Raw genomic sequence first — 9,563 nt, 5'->3', positions numbered from 1 at the left:
CGAGTATTCAAGAGCGGATTGTATATCGGCTTATACTTTATACACACATATACAATTTAATCTGTTATTTTAAAGTTTCCCTAAAAATACGAAATATTAAAGTCAATTATGCACTATAACGTGACGTTTTTTTAAAGTAATATGTAGGCCCATCATTAATATATAGTCGCTTATTATAATAATAATAATAATAATAATAATAATAATAATAATAATAATAATAATAATAATAATAATAATAATAATAATAATAATAATAATAATAATAATAATAATAATAATAATAATAATAATAATAATACCGGTAATAATAAAATAATAATAATAATTATCATTATTATTATTAATATTATTATTATTATTATTATTATTATTATTATTATCACAATCACGTTTGCTGTCTGGTGCGGCACATATTCGATAGCTACGCTTGGCACATATAAGAGCAGCGCTGAGCGAAGAAAAGTCATGTCTGGTGCGCACTTTTGAGGAAGGCGCTTTGCGACGAAAAAATCGCGTCTAATGCGGCACTTACTTCGAGAGCGGTGCATGTGCTTATTTGAGAGTCGACGGTTTACAGTCGGTATCGATTTGGTGTCTAATGCTCACATTGCCTCGACCATCAACTGAAACATGATTAATGCATTAGTCCATCAAAATGTGGAAGTGCCATTATGTTCAAGCCGTACAGATTGTGATCGCGCGTCAATAAACATTAAAGAAGTGATGATCTGACTAAAATCGCCCTCATCTTGTATTTCAATGTCTCTCTTTAAATCTAAGAACTGATAAGGCCTACTTTAAGGGACCTATATTCATAACTGTTTTTTTCTAGATGAAGTGTAATTTACAGTTATTTAATGTAAATCTAACACTAGTTCCACCTGGAACTGAGAAATGGGCTGTATCCTTAATAACTAATTCACCAATGAGGTAGTGATTTGCAAGAATATGAAGTCACCAACTACCTTCCTGCCATTGACAAATAGGCCTATAGTGATTGGCTTATTGATGACACGCACCTGGATAGTAGACGAGTGATGAAAAACTATCATCACTAATTTTAGGCAGTAGACGCTTTTGCCCGAGGGACCGTAAATGCTCAAATAAGCGCCGCTCTCGTATAAGCGCCGCTTTATAATAAGCGCTACACCAAATCTGATTTTTTTTTTTTCGTTAAGCGCCGCTATCGAATAAGCGCCGAGGCGCTTAATCGAGCCTATATTATATTACCCTGTGTGTAATTAAACACTTTGGAAAAACAGGGTTTTAAATACAATGTATTTATTTATTTATTAAAAATTCGTCACAATATAGATAAATACATATTGAACAGAGGCGTGACTAGAGATGACATGGGCTAAAGCCCAACACAACATGTGATCATCTCTAAACCACTGGCCATCAATAATAAGATAAAATATATAAAAACATATAAAATATACAAAAAATACGGTATAAAATTTAAACATTCAGAGCATCAATAAAATAATTAAAAAGCAAAGTTTTGAAAGAAATACAGTCAACTTGTAGGGCCTATAACAGTGTTTAAATGAATAAATAACACAATAAAAACACAAGCATTTCTTCATAAACGTTTATTTGCGATGACGTAGGACCTGTGATCGGCCTACTTATTTATTTTTTTTTTGCGAACTTTGGATGGGCTTCTTTTCGAGAGCACTTTTGCAAAATAAAGAGGGGGCTTCTTTTCAAAATGAATGCTGTAAATTTTGGGAACCTCCATGGTACTACAAAACAATAAATAGGACCACTTTAACATCAATCTGTAGCATGGAGTCTATTAACCGGCATTGAATCACCTAAACTAGGCCTACTGTATAAACAAACGTGTTTTTAATTTATTTTGTTACTTTGAAATTCATGTACAGTGTACATCTCGAAAAGAAGCATATGCTATCTTAAAAAGAAGCCCATAGCATTCTTTTCGAGATGGGCTGCTTTTATCTATCTTTCTGTTTGTCGGTGTGTGGGTGTGTCTGTCTGTCAATCAATCAATCAATCAACTAATCAATCAATCAATCAATCAATCAATCAATCTATTTATCTATCTATCCATTTATCTATCTATCTATCTATCTATCTATCTATCTATCTATCTATCTATCTATCTATTTATCTATCTATCTATTTATTTATCTATTTATTTATCTATCTAGGCCTATTTATTTATCTATTTATTTATCTATCTATCTATTTATTTATTTATCTATTTATTTATTTATTTATCTATATATCTATTTATCTATCTATTTATTTATTTATTGAACATATTTATACAGGATAACATACCAGGAGGATGTAACAGCCTCTTTTACATATGGTACTGTTTTGCGATACAAGCTTAAAGTATACAACATATATCAAGAAGTTGCATTAAAATTGATAATGAATTAATTACAAATATGATAAAAAGCTTAATCTAAAACAAATATAGAAAACATTGTATTTAGTTATAATAATAGAAAAATTTAAAATCACTAGGTAGGTTAATAAAATTAATGATAAATGCTTTAATCAATTATTAAAATAGTAATATACAGACTAAAAAAATAAAGGTGTAAGAGTAGTAAACTTAAGAGTATTTAAATCGCCATATCTTAATTTAGATTGTATGGGTTATAAATTCTATCTTTAAAGTTTAATTTAAAATTCAAATAATTAGTTGTTTCTTTTAGTACGGTATATGTGGCAGTGCATTCCATACATTTGCGCCAGCATATCTAAAGGAAGCCTTGCTTATATTTTACTTTACTTTTAGAGGTACAATTAAATGAATCAGCATTTCTTGTGTTATACCCATGACGATCAAATACCATTTGTATTTCATTACAAAGTCTAGGAGGTGCAGTGCCGTTAAAACATTTAAACATCAAACATTCAATACTATAATCTCTTCTTTTTCAAACAACTTCCATGACAAATGTTTGATTATTTTCTCTCCATGTGATAATCAACGTTATTTGTAACAATGCGTGCTGCATTTACGGTCTTTTCGAGACTAATTTTGCAAACTAAAGAGGTGGCCTTCAATTCGAGATCAAGCCCATTGGGCTTGATCTTTATTAACCTACCTAGTGATTTTAATTTTTTCTATTATTATAACTAAATACAATGTTTTCTGTATTTGTTTTAGATTAAGCTTTTTATCATATTTGTAATTAAGTAATTAACAATTTTAATGCAACTTCTTGGTATTTGAAATTCGAGGTTTTACGATACGTGAGATAGGTAACATGGGAACAGGCAAGGAAAACGCCACGCCAACATTTCTTTTATAAGCGCCGCTCTCGAATAAGCGCCGCACTGACTCCAAGAATTTTATAAGCGCCGCGGCGCTTATTCAAGCATTTACGGTAAGCGTCTGGCATTGTATTTAGTCGCCTTTCACACGAGTACAAATCGTCCGTCACAGCCTTGAATTGATCCAGTTACTTTTAAAGGTGGCAACATCGCCACAGGTACATAACCATCTGAAAAAGGTGTATTGATACATTTTGATTTTATCTAACAATAGTCACCTTGAGAGAACAAACACTTCTATATTTGAAAAATACAGAAACAGCGTCATATTTTTATATTTGTCTTTTCTCACATTCTTGATCAAAAGAATGCACTTTTATCATTATTTTCAGCTATCGTTCCAGAAAATTATTTGTATCATAACGCACTTACCCAGTTATATGAACATGCACCAGTAAACATTGAATTTACCTATATTGGCTTACAATCAAATAATTGAATCATGCTTTTTCACCTGCTGAAGCTTATTTTCGCTTCTGCAATTGGCTCTCGCGTCAGGCACCTGCAGCCGCATTGACATAATCACTGTTTTATCATCACGTGCGCGTATACTTTAGACAAAATGAGGCAGCCGACCGCTTTACAATGTTAGTGACCAAATTTATTTTATTTCGTATTGATGGACAACCGTAAATAAATTATCTTCCCGCTCCAACCCAAGACTATTCTCTTTAAGAGAGAACAGTCTATAGACTCCCCCTTTTACCGTAGAGCACTAGATCATGGTTTACATAAAATCACTACACTGACGCTAAGAGGTTTTCACTGCAACACTGCACTGCGTAGCTGTGCTCAACCAACGCATTCTGGGAGGTACCTAGACTCGACCGACCAATCAGCGTCTACCGAAAGCTGTTTGCGATAGCGTGTAGTGAATTTATGGAAATTCGGCTTTAATGGCCATTAATACAGCTCACTGACAGCCTATTTAGAAAAAGTTTCAACATATATAAAATTTCTACTAAAAAGTGCGCTCGCTTACCCGCCAGTATGTGAACACCGCGATTAGTTTCGATAAAAAGAACAATAAGACCGCTAAAAAGATATGTTGCATGGTTTTGATAGTAATTTCATATGATTTTTCATAACATAAGAATATTCAGAAACCACTGAAATTGGATGAAAAAGCAGTACTGATAATTGTTATGAAACATCCCGATAAGTTTGCGTGATGGATAATTTATGAACTTGAAATTAAAAATTGGAATGACCCCCCCCCCCCGCCACCTTCAATTTTTGAACAGATAAATAATAACTTTCCTGTATTCTTTTGCATAGATCATTAAATTGGCTAGTAATCAATTTAAGGATTGTTGTAGTAAAATGTCTGTAAATCAATGAAAACTACGTTTTTTCGATCTGTTTCTCGTTGGAAGCTAGTAATTTATTTGATCCTTTCAAATGAGCTATTCAAATTTTTATCTTAATTTTTCCTGTCTTTTTGATCGACATTATCTTTTAATATTAAAACCACTTTTAACTTAATTAAGTTCTGGTAATAAATAATGTAGTAATAAATGTTGTCATGGATAAATCAAACTGGAATAAACATTTGAAAAGCCTAAAGACATAGGGCCTAGTTTTTTTCTTCATTTAATAATTACAACTGTTCTTATCATAACGTGATACCACCAAAAATAGTAGGCCTACTACTATCATTTTACAACCACAGACTGATCAACAAGAAAGAATAGGTGACATATGCACTGACTGGTAAATACTGAAAAGCTGCGTACGTGCTACGTAATTTAGATATTATGACAATTGTATAGCTTGCATATTTACCTTGCAATTCTGGCAAAGGTAAGATTCATTTTTTTGACTATGCCTATTTATTTTGCATATCCTATCATGGTCACAAGGTGACTTATGCCTCAGATACATCACGTTCTGAATATCTACATGTCATACTAGTCACGTTTTATGGAAGTCTCTTCCATAAAACCGACGAAAAAACTTATAAAAACAAAAGACAACAACACGGATATTGTACTTAAAAGTAAACAAATTACTCCTTGCATTAACCGCATTCTTAGGCATAACGTAATCTATCCGAAGGATAGTGTATTTAGAAATTGATATCTGATTTGTTTAAGAATGAATAAACAAAAGAAGACATGCAATAATAAATCTATCTAAATTTATACTTCTTCAGAATTCCAGAACTCGCCTCTGATTGGCTATAAACTGCAACAAAAGCTGTCAATCTTTGCGTAATCGTATGGGCGGTTAAGGTGAAGGCCGGCTTCTGTTCTATTTGCATGCCTCTTGCCTCTGTTATATGGTATGCTATAGATATCGGTCCGTTTAATGTTCACACCATAGTCTGAATTAAGGACAGCTATTCACACTACCCTGGATAATAACGAAACGGTGCCTGGAGAAAACGCGCTCTGCCGTCAAAACTTACATATAATTTGTATCAGATTTTGGTGTTTTCATGCGAGATTCACTACAGAAGCGGATCTGAGATAAAATTTAGGGTTAAGTGGGTGGGGGGTGATAAAAATGTTTCCATGAAAACCCAAAAAGTAAGGGAGGGTCCGGGGTCGTTTCCCGACTTTTAAGTTCTTCAAAATTCAAGGTTTTCCAATAGTTTGGTATCAGTACGCCTATGTAAATATCACGCCCCGTTCCATTCCTATAAACGTCTTGGTTTGGGCAAAAATTTACTTATCAGGAAAGCGACCGTTACGGGCACAAGAACATAGGTTTCTGAGGTCTCGAGTCAGTTATCTTCCAATTTTCAATACCATCATTATTTTTAATTAAATCAACATTTTACTTTCAACGATGAGCCCGCGGCCAAATGAAGTGATTTCTCTTCCTAAAGTAGTTGCGGCTGAAGTTCAGCATATTAAAGAAGAAACATTACAACTACCTGTAGAAAATGAAGAGGTCGCGCCACGCGACTATGATATTGTTTGGAAAAACGTGATAATGGTAAAAATGTTTCACATCGGTGCAGTGTATGCTCTGGTGTTTGTGGTCTGGCAATGTCAGCTAATGACGTTGATATGGGGTAAGTTTATTATTGTGTTGATCTAAAAAAAACTGAAAAGTGGCGGATTCACGAGGACAGCCGGTCCTGCACCCCCACCCATACCCTACATTTTTGAAAATTAAAAAAATGGAGAAAAAAGTCTGAGTTCAATTTTCGCCAAGCCCCTCATCTAGAGGTGCACATAATCATAAATTTTCTTGTCTTAGCCTCAACCATGTTGGGGCTGAAATTGTATAGGTCCACCATCTGTGAAAGTCCCTTACTGGGCCCCTTTACTCCAGATTTCTAGATCCACAACTGGAACGATTACATTAAATAATTTTGTAGCTCACCTATTTAAGTAGCCTACTAACTTACAATAAAAAGTTTGATGAAACAATGCTTTGAAAATTGATAGAAAAATATATAGTAATAATTACCTTTGGAGTATTATTATACATAGATCCTTGAATTTGCTGGTGACCAATTTAAAGATTTTGTTTCTGGTTGGAAGTTAATAATTTATTGATCATTGATCAGGAGCTCTTAGCTTTAAGTGATTGCATTTTTTAGGGGTTTTTTTTTTCTGAATTTATTGGCAGACAATTTTTTTTTTCAGCCGACTGTTAGTCGTCCATCGCCGTGAATCGCGTCGGGCTGCCGATGCCGATTCAAGTGTGCGTCAGGCTTTACTGAAAACCAATAAGTGTGGATTCAGAAGTTGATACTTAACAATAAACTTTGTTATCCATTCACAGGCACATTTCTATGGTTTTGGACTGAGGTCGGAGTAACAGCAGGTTCGCATAGATTATGGGCGCATCGCAGTTATAAGGCCAAGTGGCCCTTGCGATTAATGTTGGCAGTACTTACACTTATTGCTCACCAGGTAGGCCTACTAAGATGCATAATACTGAATACTTTATACAGTATAACATATATATATATATATATATATATATACATACATATATATCCTTATATACAATTTCTTATATGTATATATATATATATATATACATATATATTGAAATGAAAAGAAAATTAGAAAAGACATTTTTACAACGTTATGATTAATATTTCATATTTCAGAATAGTGCATATGAGTGGTCACGTGATCATCGTGTCCATCATAAATTCTCAGAGACTGACGCCGATCCCCACAATGCAAAGCGTGGATTTTTCTTCTCGCACGTTGGTTGGCTAATGGTAAAGAAACACCCAGATGTGATAAAAAAACGGTCAGAAAATAGATCTTGGAGACCTAATGAGTGATCCTATCGTCAGATACCAACACAAGTAAGAAAGTGATTTTGTTAGTCTACTATAGGCCTAGGCTATACTAGATCTGTCGTACGAGATATACGAGTTTACTAGTGTTGATGTCAGAGTCAGATATATATATATATATATATATATATATATATATATAACAATAACAATAAAAGTGCTCAAGTAGGAACGTATTGTAATAATCGTATCAAGCATAGCTCATCAACGAAATGTTGCTTTGTTACAATATATTCCTACTCGAGGAAATCGAGATCTTTCGAGCGTACCCGTCAGTGTATCATAATTATATACAAAATAACCAAATTAGAGAATCAGTACGAGTTTAACACATTCATGACTTTACTGTTGTAGTAAGCTAACTGGTATTGATGTCTTATCTTTCAGATATTATATGGTCTTGATGCCTTTTATGTGCTTTGTCATGCCCAGTCTATTGCCAACAGTATGGGGAGAAACCCTCTGGAATGGGTTTTTTATTGGTGCAATTTTACGTTATGTGATGTCTTTAAATTGCACATGGCTTGTTAACAGTGCTGCTCACATGTGGGGGAATAAACCGTATGACGAGTAAGTAAGGTCCAAAAAATCATGCTATGGTATCATATTCATTATTATATGGTCATGTGGTCATTTACTTTAACAAGTGACTTTATCATTTAGTGTATATCACAAAGATTAGTTACAATATAATATATAGGGCTATATATATATATATATATATATATATATATATATCAAGATAGCTGCTAACACTGTTAAATTATATATAAATCATCAAAGAAAGATAAAATTGATTTATATTATATGCTATTATTTCTTTCTAGCCGTGTAATAGAGTGTATTTGACGTTATTTGAATATGTGCAATCATGAAGCCTGAGCGGTCGCACGTTCGAATCCCGTCAGAGGCATTTGATTACACAATTTCTTCATTCAATTTGTTTATATATTATGACAACATTCGTTGAGAGCTATGCTACACGATGTATGATCATAATAAAAGAATATAACAAACGAATACCATGTATAGACTTTAGAAACACTATATTGGAGAAAACCAATATTTCGACCTATCCTTAGGTCTTTATCAAGATGCATTTAAAAAACTAGCAAAACATGGGCACACATAACCACTGTAGTGGGAGGAGTTAATTACTAAACAATGCAAACTAAAATGAGAGTAATTAAAGTTTGGAAAAAGCCGGTTAAACAATGTAAGATAGGTACTGATAAATTGGGTATAACATTTGGGCAAAAATAAAGGACGCAAGTAGCCTATAAAATATGTAATATATTGTAAGTATAATCAGTGGCGAGTTAAATAAATATAATGGTCAAAATAAATTCGTAATATTTAAAAGCATTATGAAAATGTGTGTAGCATAACAACACCAAGAAGATAGGATATAAATTAATTATACATAATTATACAACCAGTCATGATGGAAATACACGAATGTTATGAATTATTAATATAAAATAAATAAATTGATTAAAATAATTAGGTTTAGCGATTACACTTTCAGCCACCACCTTTTTTCGGTTACCATTTTCATTCCATTGTTTTTGATCACCTCTTATTATATTATCTTTCATAGTTTGCGCGTGGACTTATAGGTCCATGGTTTGTGATATTATTGTCATATCCTGGTTACTGTTTGATTTTAATTTTTTTTTAGGCCTATTACTTTTAATTACTCATACCTATGTGCGATATAGGCTTAGACCTAATTATTTTATTCTGATTTATTGTATATAAGATATAGTTATGCAAAGATATACAGTAGTTATGTTAGTCCGACAATAAAATCAATAAGCCAAATATGAATATCATATCCAATTACGGGTCGGAAGATATCGACTTTGACTTATACAGCGCAGGTGAAATAAACCGCCCCGGGAGATAGGCCAGGTACGGCATGTGACAATATAAAGATCGCTTGCAGGCATTTACCTGCACCTGG

The 9,563-nt window shown here is 33.1% G+C and overlaps 1 pseudogene; it reads left to right on the top strand.

Annotated features, from left to right (window-relative positions):
* Positions 1-5,993: 5,993 nt before the first annotated feature.
* On the top strand, positions 5,994-8,171 carry LOC117106281 (annotated as a pseudogene).
* Positions 8,172-9,563: the final 1,392 nt, after the last annotated feature.

This window comes from Anneissia japonica, unplaced genomic scaffold (genome assembly GCF_011630105.1).
Source record: "Anneissia japonica isolate Jap-2015-1 unplaced genomic scaffold, ASM1163010v1 scaffold1356_len1145284_cov175, whole genome shotgun sequence".
Classification (NCBI taxonomy): domain Eukaryota; kingdom Metazoa; phylum Echinodermata; class Crinoidea; order Comatulida; family Comatulidae; genus Anneissia; species Anneissia japonica.
This window is presented reverse-complemented; position numbering and strand designations above follow the sequence as displayed.